This window comes from Triticum dicoccoides, chromosome 5A (genome assembly GCF_002162155.2).
Source record: "Triticum dicoccoides isolate Atlit2015 ecotype Zavitan chromosome 5A, WEW_v2.0, whole genome shotgun sequence".
NCBI lineage: Eukaryota > Viridiplantae > Streptophyta > Magnoliopsida > Poales > Poaceae > Triticum > Triticum dicoccoides.
This window is the reverse complement of record NC_041388.1, coordinates 41404162-41428756: the sequence shown is the minus strand read 5'-3', so window position 1 is coordinate 41428756 and position 24595 is coordinate 41404162. Positions and strand designations below refer to the sequence as shown.

General features: G+C 48.4%; 1 protein-coding gene across 8 annotated transcripts in view; it reads left to right on the top strand.

The window, feature by feature from the left end:
- The window catches only part of LOC119298976 (DNA-binding protein HEXBP-like), an 11337-nt gene extending 2992 nt beyond the window's left edge, over nucleotides 1-8345 (top strand). For 2 of the 8 annotated variants that reach the window (XR_005146049.1, XM_037576287.1), the window contains 7 exons: nucleotides 3338-3536; nucleotides 3687-3768; nucleotides 3866-4031; nucleotides 4121-4211; nucleotides 4363-4495; nucleotides 7415-7552; nucleotides 7677-8345. The gene's annotated coding sequence lies outside the window, so the exon portion shown is untranslated. Of the gene's footprint in view, nucleotides 1-3337; nucleotides 3537-3686; nucleotides 3769-3865; nucleotides 4042-4120; nucleotides 4212-4362; nucleotides 4496-7409; nucleotides 7553-7676 lie in introns of all 8 variants that reach the window. The other 6 variants (XM_037576293.1, XM_037576291.1, XM_037576289.1 and 3 more) reach the window with 6 other exon arrangements.
- The last annotated feature ends 16250 nt before the right edge of the window (nucleotides 8346-24595 follow it).

Sequence of the window (24595 nt, the reverse complement as noted above, 5' to 3'; positions counted from 1 at the left end):
TGTTTATGAATGAATAAAGAGGTATGTTTTGAGGTAAAGAAAAGATAGCAATTAGTTCCACCACGGGTGATCTAACCTAGAATCAACATGTTTATTTCCCATAACAGGGGATGCCCCAACCAAAAGAAGAAAGCAAAAGACTAGACAGAAAACAGGAACAACTACTTGGCAAATGCATTTCAGGGGATACTAAAAATATGTTGTTTGTTTTAGTTGTGAGTTTCCAGTGCTAGTATGCTAAGAAAACCTCATACTGAATGTGTTTTAATTCAATGCTATGAACGGAAGCTTTTCTGTGTTGTTTGTGTCCACCGGAGATCTGTTATTAGCAACCCTGTCTGAGCAAAGAAAATTTATTAAGTTGGCGAGAAAACAAATTGTGGGGAATCAGGGTTCTATAAACAAAACCTCATCTCTTCATTTACATCCATATAGATTAAACTTCGTCTCTGCATTTTACATTTGTATAGACCCTAGCCATAACAGGAGCGGTGATGCTTGCTTCTAGTAGCTGCAAATCTGAAACTTTCAGATTCTCTTATGCGCTGATGCAAGTTGTTTTTGGCCGTAACTTAAAGGAGTTGCTCATGCCCATGTAGGATATCTCTGGTTGGTTTCGGTGCTCATGCTCATCCGCAAGCTTTTGGATTTATTGTTAGTCAGATTTATGTTTTACTTGCCCTCTTTATTAAAAAAAGACTTATGTTTTACTTCTGTTTGGTTCTAGGATCTGTGAGTCCTGAGTAGAATTAAAAGCTGGTAGGATCTTGTACCCTACCAGGCCTGGGGCGTAAGCAGTAGGGGAAGGAGGGAGCTGGGCGAGGCGATGAGCGGCCACGCCGGCGGTTGAGCGCCGTCGCGGAAGAGGAGGGAGATGGCGGCGGCGGCTAGGGTTAAAGGCGGCTAGGGTTCCGGCTCCTCTGGGAGCCGGGCAATAGAGATAATAATCTTCTTATTGCTTAATTCCAAAAAGAGTCTTACAGCCTATATTTATAACCTAGATAACTTGCAGAAGAATTAACCTAAGATAACTTGTGGGCTAAGATTGCCCGGTGGGCCTAGCTAAACCGGCCATAACACTTCTCCCCGCCTGCACAAACAGCTCGTCCTCGAGCTGTAAGGTGGGGAAGCGCTTGCGGAACTCCTTTAGGTGATCAACCAGCGTCAAACACCTTCTCGACAGCTGGGGCGGCCAGGTCGGCGGCGACGGCGTCCTCCGGAATGTAGTCTGCAACCTCCAGGTAGAAGAGTCGCGGGCAAGCATGGCCGGGCGTGTAGGGCTCGTCGCAGTTGAAGCACACCCCTTGGCGGCGACGCTCGAGTAGCTCGGCTGAGGTGAGCCGGCGGAACGGGCGCGCCGCGGTCACGGCGAGGGGTGCCGCAGTAGCCTGTGCAGGCCGACCCTGTGCGGAATCCGGCCCGGGTAGCGACCCAGCGGTCCGGGATGGTGATTCCTGCTGGATGGCCACCGCGCGGCGCTCGAAAGCACGGGCGTAGTACATGGCCGACTGGAGATCCTGGGGTCCCCGAAGCTCCACGTCCATGCGGATGTGATCCGGAAGTCCACCGACAAAGAGGTCGGCCCGCTGCTGCGCCGTCACACCCGACGCATGGCATGCCAGGGCCTGGAAACGGGCGGCGTAGTCCTGCACCGTGGAGGTGAAGGGAAGGCGGCCGAGCTTCGCTAGGCGGCTCCCGCGAACCGGAGGCCCAAAGCGAAGGAGGCAGAGCTCGCGGAAGCGCTCCCAAGGGGGCATGGCGCCCTCGTCCTGCTCGAGGGCGTAATACCAGGTCTGTGCCGCGCCGCGGAGGTGATACGAGGCGAGCCAGGTACGCTCCGATGCGAGAGTGCGCTGCCCGCGAAAGAACTGGTCGCATTGGTTGAGCCAGTTGAGGGGGTCCTCCGTGCCGTCATAGGTGGCGAAGTCGATCTTGGCAAACCGTGGCGGTGTCTGGGTCGGAGCGCCGTGTCGAGCTGGCTCAGAGGTGCGAAGCAGCGAGGCGGGTGGCGCCTGGTCGGAGTACTCCGGTTAGGGACCCGCGGAGCTGGATGGCCCGCTGAACTGCGGAAACGGGGCCGGTTGCTCCGGAGCTGTGGTGTAGACCGGCGATGGCGAAGACCCAGCCGCCCATGCTGGAAGTGGCGATGGGGAGGGCGGGAACCGGAACTGATGAATCGGGAGGCCGGTCGGTGAGGGTGCCCCTGAGCTAGGCAGGGTCGGTGCCGGTGGTTGGAGCGTCGGTGGCGGGGGGTGCACGGGGGCGTCGGTGGCCGCGGGAGGGGGTGGCTGCAAGTACCACAGAGGGGCCGCGGCCGGCGTAGTCCCGCCGGGGTGTCCCGCTGGAAACGGCAGCAGGGGCTGCCCAGTGTAGGTCGGCGCGGAGAACGGCTGCAGCGGTCCGGTGGCCGCCGCTTGCGGCATCTGCTGTAGCGGCCAGGGGCCCGAGGACGGCGTCGGCGCCAAGGGCCAGAGGGGCGCGCCGTACGGAGAGACGCCCTGGAGCGGCCACGGCGTGTGGCCGTAGGCGGCAGGGGGCGCCGTCGGCAAGGGCATGTAGGGCCCGGTCGTGTACTGCTGCTGTTGCAAGTAGAGGCTCTGGACGGCGGTGACGAGGTCCCGCAGGGTGGCCGTGACCTGCTCCGGTGTGAAGACGGCGGACGGCGGCGGCGCAGGAGGAATTGTGGAGGACGGCGCGGCCGGGGTCGCGGTGGAGACGGGGCCCGCCAGCGGGGTTGATCCAGCGGCGGACGTCGTCGGCGCGGTGAGGGACGGCGCCGGCAGCATCGGCGCGGTGAGGGATGGCGCCGTCGTCATCGGCGCGGTGGATCCGCTGGAAAGCGCCGGCGGTGGTGGTGGCAGGGACATGATCAGAACTTGGTCTCTGATTACCAAATTGGTAGGAACTTGTACCCTACCAGGCCTGGGGCGTAAGCAGTAGGGGAAGGAGGGAGCTGGGCGAGGCGATGAGCGGCCGCGCCGGCGGTTGAGCGCCGTCGCGGAAGAGGAGGGAGATGGCGGCGGCGGCTAGGGTTAAAGGCGGCTAGGGTTCCGGCTCCTCTGGGAGCCGGGCAATAGAGATAATAATCTTCTTATTGCTTAATTTCAAAAAGAGTCTTACAGCCTATATTTATAACCTAGATAACTTGCAGAAGAATTAACCTAAGATAACTTGTGGGCTAAGATTGCCCGGTGGGCCTAGCTAAACCAGCCATAACAAAAGCATTTGTGCCTGCATTCTCTGTTATGTGTATCTAACTAGTGCCTGCAGTTTGATTGGCTTGTGTGTCTCAATATCTGATTTAACCCATCGCTCGACAACTACTTTGATCTTGCAGTTTCAGCAATTGGTAAGGACAAGACTCACATGAACATCGTGGTCACTGGCCATGTCAACCATCACTGGGCATCTGATCTACAAGCTTGGAGGTATTGACAAGCGTGTGATCGAGAGGTCCAAGAAGGAAGCTGCTGAGATGAACAACAGGTCATTCAAGTATGCATGGGTGTTTGACAAGCTAAAGGCTGTCCTCGAAGGTGTGTCTGTTCGCAATCTTCTCTGAGAGGAAAAATGGATTTCAGTAGATACTAGAGCTCTGTTGTTTGTTTTAGTTATGTGTTCCAGTGCTAGTATGTAGTATGTTAAGAAAACCACAAACTGAATGTGTTTCAATTCAAATCTGCTAGGAGCGAAGCTCTTCCGTGTTGTTTGTATCCACCAGAGATCTGTTTTTACCAACACTCTCTGAGCAAAGAAAATTTTCTTCAGGTGAAACGATCTAATCTTGTCTATTAGGCCAATGATCTTGCTCATTTCTTTGTACGCACAGTTTTTTTCCTCTAATTTTGTTTAACCCTTTTTTCAGGTCATGTAACCTCCAGATTATTCTATAGCTGATTCCTTGAGGTTATGTAACCTTGTACATAATCGGCTTCCTGCACGTACCAAGGCAGTGGTGTCTGTCTATGTCATGGTTAGGTGCCTCCCAAAAGTCGCAAGAGCAAGCCAGGAGAAGAAGATAGAGAACCGAGGTTATGCAAAGTATAGACCTGTTTCACATCATAGCTCATCCAAGCAGCAACAAACAACTAATAGTTTCACACTTCCACATTTTGTTCAGATGCCATTTGATTAATCAATGTCCTTGGCAACGTGTTGCCTCCTGGTGGCGCTCACGAACAGAGACGCAAAATCCGCATCACAGATGGCCGGTACGTACTTTGCCCGTCTTATTCTTATTTGTCACCCACCACAAGATGAGTAAGGAAAGGATAGTCCTTCTCCTGATCTTCTCGATGGGTGCAGCGTAACGATTATTATATTCAGAAAGGAGCTATAGCTTCATTACCATGATTTTTGCAGAGCTCTACTTAGAATGGTTATCTATGTGTCTGTAACTGGGCACCAGCAGACAGTAATAAGGGCGGAAAGTGGAAACTGGCCGTGTATGATTCGAATTATTATTATTATCCGGCATTCGTATTTTGCTCACTAGGTAACGACCCTTGATTATTTCTAGTGACTGCCTAATGATATAATCATAGAACTCCCATAGAATTATTATCTACTACTTTATGTGTGTTCCAAACAAACCACACAAATTTACAAATTTTATTGAACTAGTAAAACTCAATCTGAGAAAGCACAATTTGCGTTGACGTTTCCTTCCGTTTTCTATCTGTCTCTTGGTCTTGTTCCAAGCAGCTAGCCCTTCAGTACACGTGCTGCAGCTTAATTATTCTTCTCCTTGTCTACAACGGCCCACCCTAGGATCCTGTAGTGGTTCCAGCGCTGCTGCACGTAGACCAAGAGCGCGAGCACTAGCGCGACGAGCGGCACCACCACGCCACCAGCCTTGGGGTACAAGTCCATGGTGACCCCGTCTTGGACCTCGTAAGGGACAGGGTACATGTCAACCGCGGAAGGCGGCCGCAGGAACCCATAGACGTGCGGCAGCAGCGACATGCCGGTGATTCCGGCGTAGTAGCTCTTCCTCAGAGGCCGGCAGTTGACGCGCCACACGGCGTTGCCCATGACCTGCGGCAGCAGGAACCATTCCCTTACCAGACCCATGTACTGCTCCGCCATGGCCGCCATGTTGTACGAGGGCCGGCTATGGGTATAGGATTCTCCCTGGCATTGTGCTTGCTGGGTGTACGCCACATGCGGTGGCGGCTTGGTTGACGTGCCGTCGTAGGTGGCCAGCAGCCAGTGCACGGCGAGGACGAACAGGAGACCGACAAGGTGCAGCCTGGCCATGTCGCTCGGGACGCGTCCTGGCTCGAGCGGCATCCGCGCCCGCGCACGGACCCTGGACCGCCGCACAAGAGGCATCCGCGCCCGCGCACGGACCCTGGACCGCCGCACCTTGTGCGCCAGGCGCAGCGTGAGGAGGAGGGCGAGAGCTTTCACGAAGTAGTCCATGTCCCAGTGCAAAGCCCCGGACCTGCATCCTGTAGTTGTCGTCGCCGTCGAACGTCCTTGGCCACGCGAGTAGGATACTGGCGTCGGTGACCAGCGCCGTGCCGTAGCCGAGCGCCTGGACGCCGAGCATCCCGAGGGAGATGTACGGCACGGTGTCTGGGTGGGACTCCATGTAGCGCAGCTGCCTGAAGGCGGCGGCGATGGTGGCCGATGGCATGGCGAGGCAGACGGCCCCCTTCTGCTCCATGAATCGGTTTGACATCTCCCGGGCATAATAGGAGGGGTGCTCTAGGAGCTCAGTCCTGTTGAAGTACAGCGGGTCGCCGGTGGCCCTTGTGCTGGACAGGTGGACCTTCGCTGACGGGCTGAAGAGCCACCGCATCCTCGTCGGCGGGTACTGCACCTCCAACTCGATGGAGCTGTCCATCCCGCTTCGAAGGCCTCTCATCTTTGACATGATCTTCCATGGGGCCTCGACGCCTTGGCAGCCGACCAGGTGCATCCGCCCATCCTCCGGGTTGTACACGCCCTCCAGCGACATCACCGAACGCGGCCCAAAGAAACTGTCGGACACCGTGAACGCAGCTGACACGTTTAGAAGTTCCTGCCGCTCCACGCCATGGTCGCCCATACCATCTTGATCTTGTGCTACCGACATGCTTGGCTGGGGCACGTAGCCTGTGAGCGGACCAATCGAGAATATTTGCAACTCAAAGAAGCGCTCAGAGGATTGTCCTCCCTTCATGATCCATTCTGGCCCGGCCCGGAAATGGAGGTGCAGATCTTCACAGAGGCTCGCCATGTCACCATGGCCGGCGCGTTTCCTCGGATAGCTTATCGGAGACATACTAAGAAGTCTAGGCCTGTAAGGGTTCCATTTTTCTGGTTTTTCTGAATTTTTTTTTACCGTATTTCTTTGGTTGACGCGTGTATGGGGGAGTTCGTGTGCAATGTTCTTTTTACCGGTCAAGCTTTCTGCACCTCCACCGCTTTGACTAGGTTTGATCGCACGTGTAATTTTTAGGTCGGTTGCCGCTTTGACGTAGGCCTTCTGGGGTATTCATCTTGTCTGTTGAATGCCACGCGTGTACTCTAGAGAAACCGAGGAGTTTTCTCGACGTCTCCCTTCGCCTATTTAAGAGCCAGGGCGCAATCCCTCGACGCAAATTCCACGCCGGCGAAACAGCAGCCAATTGCCGCTGGGAGACTACCGCGGCGCGATGCCAAATTTGCCGGATCTGGCTCGAAGGCCACGATCGCCGCGCGAAACGGCGCTACCTCGAGGTCGCTGGAATTTCGTTGGAACGGCTTCAGCGGGCCGAAACAGAGGTCCATCTGGGACCAAAATTTGCCACGGCAGAGCAGGACCTCCAGGAAATCTAGCATCGCTCCGTTCAGTCCCTCGCATCTGAGGAGTTTCCGGCAGGCCGGCGGCTGCTTCACCGCAGGCTGGAGGCAGTGATGGGCGAGGCGACAAGGCGGTGAATAGGGATCCAGGCGGCAAGCCAGAGAGAGGCAATGATGGGCAAGGCGGCGACAAGCATGAAGCTGTCATGGGTGAGGCGCCGACGGCGACAAGCCAGAGGTGACGGGTGAGGCGGCAAGGCGACGAGTCCGCGACGTCTTCTCCAACTCCCAGCAAGTATAGGCAAGCGTTCTCTGTCCATTTGTGGATGCAGTACCATTAGCAAGTACATCCCCATGTCAATCTTGAGTTCTTCACTTGTTCACTTCTTGTGCTTTACCCTTTTTCAGTTCGAGTAAATCTGTTTTCCTGACGAAAATCACCTGTTTTTCTGCTGAAAATGCCCTGTAGTAATTCCCGCTAAATGACTTAGCTGCTGTAGCGTTAGAGATGAGCTGCCGCGAAATGTAATCTCCCGCGATTTTGATCTTTGCTGCTGCTACACATGCAGTATCTCTCTCGAGTCTGTGCTAAGAATAATAGAATCCTTGTACGATGTGTGCTGAATCTACCTGTGTAGTGCAGCTAATGCCATGCGTGTGCTATTCTACCTGGGCAATGCTATTTGTTGGACCAAATGCCTAATTGTCAACGGTATTCTGGGCAAGGAGAACAAGGCAAGACGCATTGGACATCTCAATCTCATTTTCATTTTTGAAGTAGGTATGGACTATGGTCGCTCCCACTAATAAGAATTTCCTGCATGGAATACTTTGCTATTATCATACAACACATTATGTTCCTATGAAGTATAACCAATTAACTGGTTTGGCAATTCATATTTCAGACTACCTCTTGGACAGGAAATTTAAGAGAATGCCAAGAAAACCGAAGGCTAGCAAGACTTTCAGGAGATTAAAATGCAAAGAATCGGTTAACAAGGGGAGTGAGCCTAGCTCAAACTGGTTGGGGGAGTGGATGTACAAACCCAACACCTGGTTTTGAATCCTCACGGAGGCGAATTTAGGTTCCTATTTATTCTTGAGGACCAGGCTTTCCTGGTACTCACGCACTTATTGAGGACTGGGCTCGGTGCGTAATCGAGATTAAAAATCCTAGTACTCATACTTAAAAGGCCGTATGCATCCCTAGTTGGTGCAGAGGCCGGGGAAGTGAAATTCTTCCCCAATAAAAAGTGGCCGCATGCATCGCCCAGATACAGAGGCCGGGGATCATCCTCCTTTTCTAATTTTTTTGTACAGGTAGGTATATAATAGGATGCAGGGTCTACCACTTCAGAATAAGGTGGTATTAAAAGCTAAAGCACATTTGCAACTAATTTGATTAAGAAGTGAAATGTAGGAAGAAGTGAGTTAGAGTATATAACTGAAGATTGTCATCACAACAATTGTAGATGCAGAAACATGAGGGACTGGGTGTATGAATAAGCTTTTTTTGACCCTCAGTACTAAGCCCAAATTTTGTCTTGTGAACGGTAATACAACTCTTTTACATCCTTCTCTTGAGAATTTTTGACAGTCACAAGTTGTGACTTAGGCTGCTGTCACGATGTTGGATGAACACACAATATGGTGATAAGTGTTGGGTATGTGACTAAATTTAGCTATGGAATTTATTATGTTAGCAACTCTACCTTGGATCTGAACTAACAGAAGTTGTAAGTTGATTTTTTTCCTGGCTAAAAAGTTGCTTTCTATGCCAGAGCTAGCTTGCAAAGGCTAACAGAAAATACATGAACTTGGCAGCTCCTAAGCTATGAATACCGTTTTAGGTTGCGGTGTCATATTGTCTATACTACTCTGGGTAAGGGTGTGGCTCATGATTAAAAATAGTTGTTACGGTATATCTTTCTCAAGATAGTTTTGGTGATTGATGACAACATGTTTGCAGACTAATCATGTGCTTTGAATAGTTCACAGATTCACCCCTCGCACGAGATGTTTTCTTCCCTTCGGAATGTCTTTCAAGACGGTGTAGCTCTTTCGTTTCTCTCTCGGTGGACTAGTTACGTAGAGGGCACCGTTCTATCAAGAGAGGGTCCGCTGGGGTATTGCATGGGTGGAATCAACTCGTACACATCAGCTTCTCACCTTCCGAGCTTTTCCATTCCATTGAAAAGATCTCTCCATTTTTCTTTGTCCTGTCTGGGTCCCAGCAATAGTACCACTGAGGAGCCACAAGCGGCAGTACCGCTCCACAGCGGTAGTATCGCCCGTGACTCCACAACAGTAGTACCGCTGGGGTGCCTGGCACCACCGCCTCGTCCTCAATCCCTTTGGAGAGATCCTCTCTCTCTTCTATGTCCCAGCGGTAGTACCGCACTACCAGCGGTAGTACGGCCGAAGGGTCACAAGCGGTAGTTCCGCTCCATAGCGGTAGTACCGCCCGTGACCCCGCTGCCGTAGTACCGCTGGGCTGTCTGGCTCCTACCACCTCGACTCGAGGGCTCTTTTTCTCGTGTCGGGTTTTGCGGCACTAGTTGCGGTTGTAGAGGCGGTAGTATCATTTTAGGAGCGGTAGTACCGCCCCTACCACCACGGTAGTACCGCGTTGGGTCCTATTCCCTCCTAGTCTTCTCTGCGCGGCAGTGCCGCTAGCTGGTGCGGCAGTACCGCTGACTTAGCGGTAGTACAACCCCCTCTTAGCGGTAGTACCGCCCTGTGCGGGGCTAGTTGGTGGGGGGCAACGGTTGGATTGTTGCCCCCACTATAAAAGGGGGTCCCCTTCTTCCCTTTGACCTACCTCTTCCCCCTCAAGCTCCATTTATTGCTTAAGCTCCATTAAATGCTTCAAGCTCCATTTTCGCTCGATCTATCTCTCTAGCCAATCAAACTTGTTGATTTGCTCGGGAGTGGTTGAAAAGGCCCTGATCTACACTCCACCAAGGGATTTTCGATTCCCCCACTCATCCCTAGCGGATCTTGTTACTCTTGGGTGTTTGAGCACCCTAGACGGTTGAGGTCACCACGGAGCCATAGTCCATTGTGGTGAAGCTTCTGGTTTTGTTGGGAGCCTCCGATTAAGTTGTGGAGATTGCCCCAACCTTGTTTGTAAAGGTTCGGTCGCCGCCTTCAAGGGCACCAATAGTGGAATCACGACATCTCGCATTGTGTGAGGGCGTGAGGAGAATACGGTAGCCCTAGTGGCTTCTTGGGGAGCATTGTGCTTTCACACCGCTCTAACGGAGACATACTTCCCTTCAAAGGGAAGGAACTTCGGTAACACATCCTCGTCTTCACCGGATCTACTCTTGGTTATCTCTTACCTTTACTTGTGCAAGCTCTTTAGTGTTACTTCTCTTGCTTGCTTGTTTGCTTGTTGGTAATGCATCATATAGGTTGCTCACCTAGTTGCACATCTAGACAACCTACTTTGATGCAAAATTTAATTTGATAAAGTTAAGTTAAAAAATTGGTAGTTGCCTATTCACCCCCCCTCTAATCAACCACATCGATCCTTTTAATTGGTATCAGAGCCTCGTTTCTTTATTAAGGACTTTACCGTCCAAAGAGTATGGTTGATACCGTAGACGGTGTGGAGGAACACTCCGGTGTGAATTCGATCTCGTCTACGGGCGATGGGGGAACCTCGGTCTCTCGTGAGGAGTTCAATGTGGCCTTAGAGACATTGAAGACCTCCATGACGACCGAGGTTGAAAGCATGTTTACTAAATTTCTTGAGGGGCTTAAACTTTCCACCGCACCGTTGAAAGTGGGTGATCCCACCGACAAGGTGACGGATGTTATCCCCGACAAGGGGGAAGCTAGTAGTGAAAAGGCTCCGTCTTCTAGTGGTAAAAATGGCACCTGCATCTTTGCTCATGTGGAACCACCATTTGTTTATGATGGACCGGTTCCTTCTACTCATTTGAATCATGCCGGTCCTCCCTTTAAGATTGTGAAAAATGAGGACTTTGATTTTTGGGTTTACCGCTTTAAACGTCATTTAAATTATGTGAACACTAACCTTTGGAGAATCATTGAAGAAGGTTTCTATCCGCATGATTCAAGCAACTTCACTCCTCGAGAAGCCGCGGACAATCAATTCAATGAGAATGCTCTCTTCATCATCCAAGATGCAATTTCACCCGAAGACCTACCTCATCCTCGTCCCTTCGCCTTGGCCAAAGATGCATGGCATTGTTTTTTTTTGAACAACAGAAGGCGCACAAAGCGCCAAACTTTACTATTCAGCTCAATAACAGTGTACAGCATGGATTACAAATTCCTGGAACTGAAAATTGGAAAGAAGAGAAACTACAGGGCAAGATCCATTTTGATGAGCTGAGGCAAAACAGCATATGTCAGGTCCTAGATAAGGCCTAAGAACCTGTTGAGCCATATTGTGGGCAATCCCATTGATCTCCCTAGAAATGTGAAACACCTGAGCATGAAGGTCAGAGGAGGAGAAGAAAAATTCAGCTAGTATTTTCCTGATAGCCCAGGGGATGGCAACATCAGAAGCCTTAGAAGAAGCAGCAAACGATGCCAAAGAGAGGCAGTCGGTGAGGAAAGTAGGTTGAGAAATGTTAAGGCGATTAGCCACTTGAGCCGCCAAGAGAAGAGCCAAAGCTTCCGCTTTCAAAGGAGAATCTGTATCCGCAGAAGACGCTTGAATCTAAACATTGATTTCCGTCGGATCTTGTGGCAAACAAAGGTAGACTCCGATGCCAGTAGCCACCATTCCTTGAGTTAAACCAGGGATTTTTTTTACACCTGAAAGCTGCATCAGAGTAAACTCTTGGTCCTGTTAGCAGAAGATCAGACTTAATTGTTTTTCCCTGCACAGGTAGCTGGTTAACAGTAGGCACAGCACAAACAACGTTATTTTGGAGAGAAACATGCATATTATCATTCAATTCAACATCGAGAGCTTTAGCAGCAATATGAATTTGATAGGGAAGAGCTCTCTTCCTGTTGAAAAGATGGTCATTCCGAGCTTTCCATAGGCACCACAAAAAATTGAGAATGTTAGGCACAGATGCATGGGAATGAATCATGTTAATTAAAGCATGTAAAACGCTGTGAATAGTAGGATTGGCTTGAATTAGTGCATCCGTTCTAATGCACCAAGGAGAAGAGAACCAAGCAGCTCTAGCGAAGTCGCAAAGAAAAAACAAATGCATCTCATCTTCTTGCTGTCCACATCTGCAACAAAATTGAGAGATATGTAGAGAAAAGCGGCCAGCTCTCAAACCTGTGGGAAGGGCCTCCCGGAGAAGCCTCCAAGCAAAAGTCTTGACTCTAGGAATTATTGTCTTTTGCTTCCAAATCAGCTTTAGAAGATTTTTAATCTGCAAAGGAACTTGAGAAGGAGCAGATCTAGGATTAGCATGAATGTCCTGCAAGCACAATTTATAAGTGGATTTGGAAGTACAATTGCCATTAGGTGTTAGATCCCAACAAAGTATATCCGGACAGTTCTCTTGAATAATATCAGTTTGAATAATAGCAGTAGCAAGAGGTTGTCGGAAAAGAGAAGAAATCAAATTATTATCCCAAATTTTGGTTCCAGGAACCCAAAGATCTTTAACAAGAGAAGGGTAAACATAACCTGAAGGCTGAACAGTAAGGTGATCATAAACAGTAGTCCAAAGAGAGCACCAGGGAGTGCTCCATATAGAAACATTACCTTGAGTGAGCTAATAGAAAGAATGAGCTTTGAGTTTTGGAAGCATTTTAAGGATGGCAGACCAAAAAGCAGATTTTGGAATGGACGAGCTAGCCAGCCAAATCGAAGTATCAAAGAAATATTTAGATTTAAGGACCAAATGAAGATGAGAGGAAGGATCTTTAGCCAGACGCCAAGCAGCTGCAAGAATCAACCCTTCATTAACCGCTTGCAAATTCCTAATACCAAGCCCACCTTCCTGCTTTGAATTGCAAATATCCTTCCAAGCGCGAAGACACAAACCCCTGTTGGAATTATTTTCCCTAATACCTGTCCACCAAAAGTTCCTAATAATAGTAGTGAGTTTGGCTAAAAGTTTTTTGGAGAACAAAATGTTAGCCATATAGTAAACAGGAATGGCATAGAAAACAGATTTGATTAACTCAAGCCTAGCTGCATGAGAAAGCATGTTAGCCTTGTAAGCCGGTAGCTTATTCAGAAATTTATCTAAAACAAAATTATAGGCAGCAGATCTATTCTTAGCAGGAAGAATAAGAGGGTGACCCAGATGAGAAAAATGAGCCTCCATGTTAGAAACAGGGAAAATCTGCTTAATATCATGAGCTACAGCCTGACTAACACGGGAGCTGAAGATAATGGCAGATTTCGCCATGGCATTGTGTTGTCTCTCTACCAGGGAAGCGCAAGCATTCAACGCTCCAACTATGAAGTGGTACAAGATGAGGCCGATGAGTTTGCAATGAAAGAAGATGAAGAACCTCGTGAGATTTATAGGAGAGTAACCAAACTCGCGGTCTCACTACGAGATCACGGGAGCAAGGACACGGATGACAATTGGATCAAGTGCAAATTCCTCAAGGAAATGATGCCCTATCACAAGGCCATGTCCTCCGTCATTCGTCAAAGACCGGACTTCCACACTTTGACCTCAAGCGAAGTGTTGGATGAGTTTGTGGCCATGAACATTTTGGACAAGACCGCCGACAATGCGGTGCTTCGTTCTCAAAGGGCAAAGAGGCCTAACCTTGCATTGAAGGCCAAGCTCACCGTTGAAGAAGAAGAAGAGGAAGAAGAGGAGAGCAACCCTGAAGATACGAAGTATGCATATCATGAACACATGGCACTTGCTTCAAGGAAATTTTGGAGCAAGAAAAACTCGAGGCCAAACTTTAGCAAAAACAACTCAAGTGGCACGAGGGGCAAGCAACGTGTAAGGACTTGCTACAATTGCGCCAACGTGAGTCATTTTGTTGCAGAATGCCCGTATGAGAAGAGGGAAGACAATGGTGGCAAGCTCATCCGAAAGGACAAGGCCAAGTCGTTCCCCAATAAGAGCAACTTCACCAAGAAGACGCCTCCCAGGGCATTGGTGGTACAAGAAGAGTACAATGAGGATGATGACGATGATGAAAGTGATGAGTCGGTTGCCATGGCCTCCGTTGCCATTGCGACGACTCCACGGGTGTCTCTCTTCGACTCACCCAATGAAAGCATCACCGCCAAGTGCCTCATGGCTAAAGCCACCAACAAGGTAACCCCCAACATCAAAACTACCATCACTAATCATCCTTCTTCGACGGATAGCATTGATGAACATGAGGGAGCTAATGTGGAGGCAAATGAGTTTGAGGCCTTTATGGGAAAACTTAAGGGTAAATCCAAGAAGCACTTTGTTGCTCTCTTGGAACAACTTGGTGAAGCCAATGACATGATCGAGGCTCACGAAGATACCATCACTAAGATGGAAGGGCATAGTCGTGACTATGCCGATGAGATTTTAGATCTTTCCAATGCTCTTGAGGAAGAGCGTGGTCTTCGTTTGGCTCTTGAGGAGTCACACAACGTTGATCATGCTAAGTTAAAGAACGATTATGATCATGTTCTTGTTGTTTCTCGTGTGCTAAATTCCGAGAAGGCCAAACTTGAGGTTGATCTTTCTAGACTCAAAGAGGAGTTTGATATACTTGACAAGGCCCACAAGGCCTTGAAGGGTATTCACGCTAGTCTCAAGGAGTCTCATGATCAACTTCAAGTGAAGCTAACTAAGGAGAAAGCCACATTTCCTCATATGGTTTTAATTGACAATGCAAATGCTACTAACCCGTGTTGTGAGCATATACATCTTGTTGAGGAAAATGCTAAGTTGAAGGAGCAGCTTGAGAAAGCCCTTGTGTCGTGCATACAAGGTGAAAAGAACCTTAACGACCTTTTGAGTAGTTAAAAGGAAGTCGTGGCCAAGGAAGGGGTTGGGTACATGCCCGACTCCAAGAACAAGAAGAAGAATGACAAGACCAAACGGCCTCCTCCTCTCATGCAAACCTTTGTGAAGGAGGAAGAGAGTGTGTCCAAGGAGAAGAAGAAGAACATTGCAAAGGGCGGCAATGTCAAGAAGGGCAATGCCACCCCTCCCAACAAAGCCGGCGATTTTAATCCGTCTTATGTGTTATGCCGTGCTAGTGATGGGCATGTTTATACCAAATTTGTTGGTTCTCCTCATGAATACATTGAATGGTCTATTTGGGTTCCAAAGACCCTTGTTACTAACATCAAAGGACCCATTACAAAATGGGCACCTAAAACCAAGCATTGATCTCTTGTAGGTGTTTGCTTCCGGTGGGGGATCATGGTTGCTCGATAGCGGAGCTACAAATCATATGACCGGAAGCAAGGACTTGGTGGTGGACGTGCACAAGATTCCATCTATGCCCACCAATGTCGAGTGGGGTGACGCCTCATCTTTTAAGGTATTGGGACTTGGCAAGGTGGTCATCTCTCATGATCTCACGATCGAGAAGGTCATGCTTGTTGAGTCCCTTGCATACAATTTACTTTCCGTTCGTCAACTTGCAATCATGGGCTTTGCCACTTTCTTTGATATCGATACCGTGGCCCTCTTGTGGAGCAAGACTCTTAAAGTAGCCTTTGTTGGGCATGTCGAGAACGGTCTATATGTGATTAACTTTTCGGAGCGACCCACTAAGACCGCGACATGCCTAATGGCTAAAGTTGATGTGGGATGGCTTTGGCATCGCCGTTTAGCCCATGTCAATATGAGATCTTTGCAAAGTCTCCTTAAAGGGGACCATGTCCGTGGACTAACGAATGTTAGTTTTGCTAAAGATCGTGCTTGCAGTGCCTGTATCGAAGGAAAGCTACATGAGAAGGCTCACCCTCCCACGACTATCATTTATTCAAAGAGGCCTTTGGAGCTCCTTCACATGGATCTCTTTGGGCCTCCATCCTTCGATAGTCTTGGAGGTAGGAAGTATTGCTTGGTGATTGTGGATGACTACTCAAGGTACACGTGGGTGTATTTCTTCAAGAGGAAGAGCGAGACCCAACAAACTGTCATTGACTTTGCAAATGAAGCACAACGTCAACACAATGCAAAGATCTTGACAATAAGAAGTGACAACGGCACCGAGTTCAAGAACTACACCTTGGATGAGTTTCTTAGTGATGAGGGAATCAAGCATCAATATTCCGCACCCTACACCCCTCAACAAAACGGTGTTGCGGAGAGGAAGAACCGAACGTTGATGGATGCGGCAAGGACCATGATGGCGGAGTTCAAGTCTCCGTACAACTTTTGGGCCGAAGCCATCAACACTGCGTGTCATGCATCCAATCGGCTCTACCTCCGCAAGGGCTTGAACAAGACTTCATATGAGATACTCACCGGTAACAAGCCCAACCTCAAGTACTTCTGGGTATTTGGGTGTAAGTGTTTCATTCTCAAGAAAGGTGTTCGGTTGTCTAAATTTGAGACTAGAGCTTATGAGGGCATATTTGTTGGTTATGCTACAAACTCTCATGCTTACTGTGTCCTCAATAAATCCACGGGACTTATTGAGGAGACGTGTAACGTGGAGTTTGATAAGAATAACGGCTCCCAAGTGGAGCAAAGTGGCACTTGTGATGTAGGTGATGAAATTCCTCCTCAAGCCATAAGAAGGATGGGTGTTGGTTTTATCCTACCTGTCGGGGATATGCCCCGCGGCTTAAACCGGCCGGAAGGATAAGCCGGCCGGACTTGGCGATTCACCGGTGACCTGCACAGACCAGACGGTTTACAGTTCATTAGTAATCCGGCAGGCGGGCCAGAGGAGCGACAAGACCCGGTGGCCCGTCTGGCGGTTCATGAAGGCCGGTTCATATTATGGTGGGCCGGTTTAAGAGGAAAGGAATATTTACCTTACAAAGAGTTAAGACCAGGACTTGTATCCGGTTTGTATTAGAGATAGACTAGTCCTAATCTTAATAGGACTCCACATGTAACTCGCCCCTTCTACATATATAAGGAGGGGCAGGGCTCCCCAAAGGGGGACAGACAACAATCAACAATCTCTAGGGCTAGACACAATTAGAGGAGAGCCGGTTTATGGCGACTCCCTCGTGATGATAATGGGATCTAGCCTCAAACAGCATGTAGGGTTTTTACCGGATGATGTTTCCCGGGGCCCAAAGCTGTCTAAACCCTTGTCTTGTGTTGCGTCTCTCGATTTCGCTCAACCCCTCTCAAGCTACCACGTAGATGCGTTGGCCTCGCGACTAAGTCCTCACACTAAGGACATCTGACGTGTTAATTCCACGACAGTTGGCGCCCATCGTGGGGCCCGCGCACGGTGGTGTTGAGTTCTTGGAGGGATCTTTCTCAGGGATCGAGAGGTTCATGATTAATCCGGACGACCGTGGACAGAGTCTGCAAATTTATTGTTGGGAGATCAGAATTATGGTTAAACTTTTGGAGCCAGCAGATACAAGATCCATAGAGTTGTTAGGGTTTGTGTGCGGCGCCTCACGCGTTGCACGGCGACCAGTTGAATCCGAGCACATATCGCTTTGTTCGCTACAGATGAGACCGGACAAAAATCTGATTCGATGTCACCAAGTAATCAGATTGACGCATTGGTTTTAAGCAGTGGCCGCAAATCCCGGGTCTTGACATGAGTTTTTTCTACTGCAAGTACACGTATTACAGTATCCGTGTCAGATTGCTGCTCCGCTTTGCGTCCACATCAGTACGGATGAAGGCTGGTAATGATTGTTTAATCTAGCTGCAAAAATCCAAGGAATCAACTAGTACTTCCACTAGTACGTGACCGAGACTAGTACTAATTGAGTGCTACATTATACTACTACATCTACAGCCGCAAAGGCACCTACCAGATCATGGATAAAGAGTGTTTTTTATTCTCTCTGCGGTGTCCAGAGCGATCAACAATCTGCTGGCCGTGTTGATCGAGTCCTGGTTCTAAAAGGAAAAGGGTACAATTCCATCGGAATCAGAGAAGAAAGAAGCCAGACTCGGTCTCTGAGCTGCCCCGTGCAGACCTCGCGTCACTTTGCTGCTCTTCCATGCCAGTTTCGTCCGCGCACCCGCCTCTGATTCGCCTCGCGCCGGCCCCGCCAGGCTGCGTCAAACCGGCTGCCCGCCGCTGCTGCTGCTCGTGGGTCACCATCTTCTACAAACCGCTACAACAAAAGGGCAGCCACCCATGTCACTGCTACACATCGCCCTGAGCCGCCGGCTGTCTTTGCCTCGCATCCGACCTGAACCGCCCTCACTGCATGGCCTCGCCGCAATGGCAGGCTGCCGCCGCTTGTCTCCACTGCGAGCCGCCCTGACTGATGCTTCGGCCGCACCGAGTCACCGTCACCGTCGTGCTTGTGCCTCAGAGCCTCCATGTCACCTCTCCTTTGAGCAATAGTTCAAGACCGAGTCGATCTACAAGCAGGAGCCAAGGCGATTTGAGTTTATGGATGTTGCTACCACTTCCCAGTTGCAGAGGCCATGATTTCTAGGCTTTGGATGATTTCTAGGCTTTGGATGAACAAGAGCCTAATTACGTGGAGACCATGTGCTGTTATACAAGGCCAAGCACTAGTATTAGTACTTTACTCTGTTCAAAGGTTCAAATCGCAGTACAGCCAGCAAAGACATCCTGGACAAATTCTGGCAGACGTGTCACGTCTGCTCAAATAAATCAGGTGCTATCCTTTTATGTATTTTATCAGTGCATATTAAATTGTTTGAGAACAATTACTCTGGTATGTGATATTTGTTCGCAGGACCATTATTCGTTACAAAGGTATCAGGTTGCTTGACGGATACGCGTGCAAGTCGCCGCCCCTGCTGTTCGGTTTACGTCCGTCCGCACATGCGGCGGATTCGCTCGTCCATGCCGGCTTACAACACTTGCGATCGACTTATGCGCCCGTGCTGCCTTATAACGCCATGGACGACTCGCCCGTCAATCCTCGCGACCGGTTCACGTGTCCACGTCAGCTTACAACGCCGTGGCCGACTCACCCGTCCGCATCAGTTTACCATGATGTGGCCGGTTCACCCGTGAGTGACTTCAACTTCACCTAGCGATCATCAACTTCATGGCGGATTATTTCCGGCCTCGCACATCAGGTGATATCCATCTAAAATATCTTTTATTGGCACATATTATTATCAAAGAGCAGTTTATCTTTGTCTTGGTCTGCAATGTTGTTGATGCAGGACAATTGTTCACTACATCAAAACGACGCGGTTAACTTGCCCATCCGTGCCGGTTTATAACACCAGTACCGATTTCCCCGTCCATGCCGGTTTACAATGCCGCGGTCGACTCATCTGTTGGAGCCGCCACTGATGATGCGGTCGTCCCTGCTGTCCGTCTCTCGTGGCCTGGTCTACGTCGACATACCGGGCCGCACCTGTTTGCATGAGCTGTTTATTGGGTATGAGCAAGTCACAGCTTGGGTAGCCCAGTTTTCTTTTAACAAAATGGAGGCAAATTATCATATACTATCAACCGCCGTCTGCACTGGGTGGTTCGATGGGCAGGTGCACAAGTCGCCGCCACTACAGTTTGGTTAACTTCAAATCACTAGTTGGAAGGAACCATTGGCCGAGTTGCTGACACGGCTCATACGGGATCAATTACAACCCGTCGCAGTCACCTCAACCCTCTGTGGATTCACATCGTGCTATCAATACCAATGATATACAACTTATGCCGATTTACATCACGGTCACATATGGAGAGTCTCAAGACAACTCCTCGAGTCACCTTTGAGACTCGGGGGGCTACAATGACATGACTCAGCAAATCTTGCCAGTTTCAGCAAATTTAAGAACCCCGGGACGATGGAGGGAAAGATAACCCGGTCCCGGAGGCTACTATTATTTGAAGGCCGTCAGAAAATTTCCGGCTTAGAAAGTATATGACAGTTACAAAATCCCGGCTCAATGAAGAAGTTCCGGATCATCAGAAAGGATTCCGGTTTACAATCCAGTTCAAGGGAAGTTAGTCTCACTGAAGCTCTCAAATATCCGGTTTAAAATCCGGTTCAAGGGGAATTTGTCTCGCACAAAGCTTTGAAGCTCTCACTATCCGGTTCAAGATCCCGGTTCAAGAAGAATTTATCTCTTGCAAAAAAGTTAAAAATTACCGAAGAGGACCTGCTGCCATGATGCGCGGTTCAAACATGGGTATCCTGCCTTATTGGCCTAACATATTATTGATCACATGGGGGCTTCTGCTTCATAAAGCGGGGTCTCTGTCTTTCTTATCATGCGTGGTTACATGGAGTGGCTCTATTTTTAAAGCGGACTCCGGTTTACCCCTTGACATTTGCTTTTTATACATCACTGGGGGCCTTGGTCGTGTCCGAACCAACGCGACACCTTTTGATAGGCGACAGCCACCAGATCACTTGGAGACATGGTCAAGTCTGAACCAGTCACGCCTCTTGGTCGGCCTAAGGCCACAAAATCACTTGGGGGCTTGGTCGAACCCGAACCATTGCCACGCCTCTTGATCTGGCATATATGCCACGAATCATTTGGGGACCTGGCTGACTTGAATCATTGTCACTCCTATTGGGGGCTTGGTCCTGTCCGACCATGGTAATACCATCTGATCAGCTCAGTATAGCATATTTTTGCAAACGGTTTTTATCATTGCCTTTACTTCCATATTTTTTCATAACTGTTATTTGATTTTTGTTGCATTTTTTAAACTGACAACGTTTTAATCCGGTTCAACTATCAATTACAAATTGACGGAACACGGTCAAGTCCTAATCCGGGGCCATCTGCCCGGTTTGATTTTCTATTATCATCCTATTATGGAGTAAACCGGCGTTCATTAACCCGGCTTGACTTTCAATTACAAATTGTCAGTACATGACCAATTATAATCCGGCGATTATTAATCCGGTCTGGTTCGACTACATGTCACCAGTATTATATATGGATAATCCGGTGTCTATCATAACCCGGTGCGGTTTTATCATAAACCGACACAATATGGAAGGAGTTATCAGTACTCAAGATTGGGATTATCACCCTTACTACAGAAAGTTGGTAAACCAGCGAGGTGATTCAATGTCACATGTATGATATATTTCATATTTGATTGTTCTTAAGTGCAGCCTTGGTTATAAACCCAGGTTATATGTTGGGCATTATGACCCGTCCGGCGGTAAACCGCCAGGACACTTTAAACTTGTTGTATGCAGAAACAGGTTGAATAAAGCATGATTATAAATCGTCGACGTTTATTAAACCGGCCTGGCTTTTGAATATAAGTCACCAGTATATATTTGGATTGCGACATTGGAATCATGCGCTTATAAATCATTGGGTTATATTATTCAAATAGCCGAACTTGGCTGAATTTTCATTATGATATTGAATGAATATGGTTTTCATACCGGATTATATTATCTTGAATAGCCAACATGGCTGGATTTTTATTAATAACCGATATTATTGAGGTTTTCAAAGTCGCTTTAGCGCATTGGATATTATTTTATCAAAGGATATGGTTTATTCTACAATTGAAGGAATAGTCCCGAGTCGCTGCAGGCTTACGACCCGGCACTTGGGGGCTACATTATTCAAATTGAGGTTATATGCAAGTCTCATGTCGCTGCAAGCATGCACCATGACACTTGGGGGCTAATGCAAAGTCATTTTTTGCTCATTTTATTGAAGACCCAACTCATCATATCATAATGAGCCGGCCCTTGGGGGCTACCAATTGCTCTTGTCAAACATTCAAGGTATACAAGACTTAATCCATTATATTAAAGGGTTCATTGCTCGGTTGGTAAAACACAAAGCTCTTAACCTTGTGGACGTGGGTTCAAGCCCTATGATGGAAGCTACATTATAAGATTTTATTTTCATTATATATAAAGTCCCAGCTCAATAATCATCTTATTGAGCCGGCCCTTGAGGGTTACACGTTGCTGTTACATTCTACATGATCATATTTTCAAAAGTCCCTGCTCATTATTGCATAATGACCCGGCCCTTGGGGGCTACACTGGTTAAAGTTTTTTGAGCATCAGGCAATTACAAGTCCCAGGTTGCTGCAAGCATGACAACCCGACACTTGGGGGCTACATAATATGGAGTGTTCAGTTTTTATTCGTGACTGGGATGAACAACAGGGATTTCTTCATCCGAGGCAGTATTCATATTGAAGCAAGTCTTAAACCATCACTTTGTTCTGCTCAAGACTTGGGGGCTACAGGTAATATGCATATAAGGAGAAATATTTTCAGATTCTCAGTTTCGAACAAACCAGATTGACCCGGTGTCACCAATTAATCATTACGACCCTGTGGCTGCAACCCGGCATCATCAACAATCATAACCCGGCGTCTATAAACGGTCATAATCCGGAATCATCAGTTTTATAACCCGGCCATTTTGGTGATGTTAAACCGGCAAGTTTTTACATCTTCAAACCGGTTGAATATCAGATGAGTATTTCAAAGACCAATATTTCTTAAACCGGCGTTTTGGAAGCCGACTCAAGTGGATTATTCTTCATAATATTTTTTCTATAAGAAACCAACATCAGCAATTTGAGTATGAAGCTGGTTATTAACCCGGATTTTCTAGAAGGAGGAAATGACAAGAACTTAAGGACGATCAGGTGCCGGTTTACAAGAATTCTTAATCCAGAGCACAACCTGTCAAATTTGTTCTTGTGTTTATTTTTGCAGCATAAGTTTACCATGGATAAATCCAAGCTAAACTTGGGGGTTAATGTCGGGGATATGCCCCGCGGCGTAAACCGGCCGGAAGGATAAGCCGGCCGGACTTGGCGATTCACCGGTGACCTGCACAGACCAGACGGTTTACAGTTCATTGGTAATCCGGCAGGCGGGCCAGAGGAGCGACAAGACCCAGTGGCCCGTCTGGCGGTTCATGAAGGCCGGTTCATATTATGGTGGGCCGGTTTAAGAGGAAAGGAATATTTACCTTACAAAGAGTTAAGACCAGGACTTGTATCCGGTTTGTATTAGAGATAGACTAGTCCTAATCTTAATAGGACTCCACATGTAACTCGCCCCTTCTACATATATAAGGAGGGGCAGGGCTCCCCAAAGGGGGACAGACAACAATCAACAATCTCTAGGGCTAGACACAATTAGAGGAGAGCCGGTTTATGGCGACTCCCTCGTGATGATAATGAGATCTAGCCTCAAACAGCATGTAGGGTTTTTACCGGATGATGTTTTCCGGGGCCCGAAGCTGTCTAAACCCTTGTCTTGTGTTGCGTCTCTCGATTCCGCTCAACCCCTCTCAAGCTACCACGTAGATGCGTTGGCCTCGCGACTAAGTCCTCACACTAAGGACATCTGACGTGTTAATTCCACGACACTACCCATTGAGGAACCCCTTGTGGCTGAAGGAGAAGGACAATGCTCCACTCAAGTGGAGCCATCACCAACCTAAGGCCCATACGCTTCCGAAGAACAAAGTGAAGGCCCTCAACCTCATGAACAAGACCAAGAGCAAGATCATACTCAAGACGGTGTTGACACACCAAGTGATGCCCAAGGTCAAGTTCTCTCCCCCGAGCAAGTTCAAGATCAAGAACAAGTTCATGACGGCGCTCAAGATGATCAAGTAACCGCTCCTCAACTCACCACCGAGGAGGAATTAGAGCGTCGTGCCGCCAAGATTGCATCCAAGCTCTCAACAAAGGATCATCTCATGACGAATGTGCTTGGAAGCTTAAGAAAGGGGGTAAGCACTCGTAGACAATTAGCAAACTATTGTGAGCATCACACGTTTGTCTCTTGTGTGGAACCCCACAAGGTCTATGAGGCACTAGAAGATCCAGATTGGCTCAATGCCATGCATGAAGAACTCAACAACTTCGAGCGCAACAAAAGTGTGGAGATTGGTGCCAAGGCCAACGGGGAACCACAATGTCATTGGAACCAAGTGGATATTCAAGAACAAGCAAGATGCCCATGGGATGATCATTCGCAACAAGGCTCGTTTGGTAGCACAAGGCTACTCCCAAGTCGAGGGTATCGACTACGATGAACCTTTGCTCCCGTAGCTCATCTTGAATCCATTCGCATGTTGATTGCATATGCTTCTCATCATAACTTTAAGTTACAACAAATGGATGTGAAGAGTGCTTTTCTTAATGGTCCTATTAATGAATTGGTTTACGTCAAGCAACCCCCCGGGTTTGAGGATCCCTACCTTCCCGATCATGTGTATCAACTCGATAAGGCACTCTATGGCCTTAAACAAGCCCCACGTGCGTGGTATGACCACCTTACCGGGTTGTTACAAGATTGTGGTTTTGAAGTTGGGCTAATCGACTCCACTCTTTTTACTAAGAAGGTCAAAGAGGAGTTGTTTGTGTGCCAATTATATATTGATGACATTATCTTTGGTTCTCCTAATAAAGCTTTCAATGAGGAATTTGCCGCTCTTATGGCCTCAAAGTTCGAGATGTCCTCCATGGGAGAGTTGAAGTTCTTTCTAGGGTTCGAAGTGAAGCAAAGAAGAGAAGGAACCTTCATCAATCAATCCAAATACACTCAAGACATGCTCAAGAGATTCAAACTAAGTGACATCAAGCCGGCTTCCACTCCAATGCCCACCAAGTGCCAACTTGACTTAGGTCCCAATGGTAAAGTGGTGGATCAAAAGGTATATCGCTCCATGATTGGTTCCTTGCTTTACCTTTGTGCATCTAGACCGGATATCATGTTGAGTGTGGGAATTTGTGCACGATTTCAAGCCGCACCTAAGGAAAGTCACTATGTGGCGGTCAAACGAATCTTTCGATA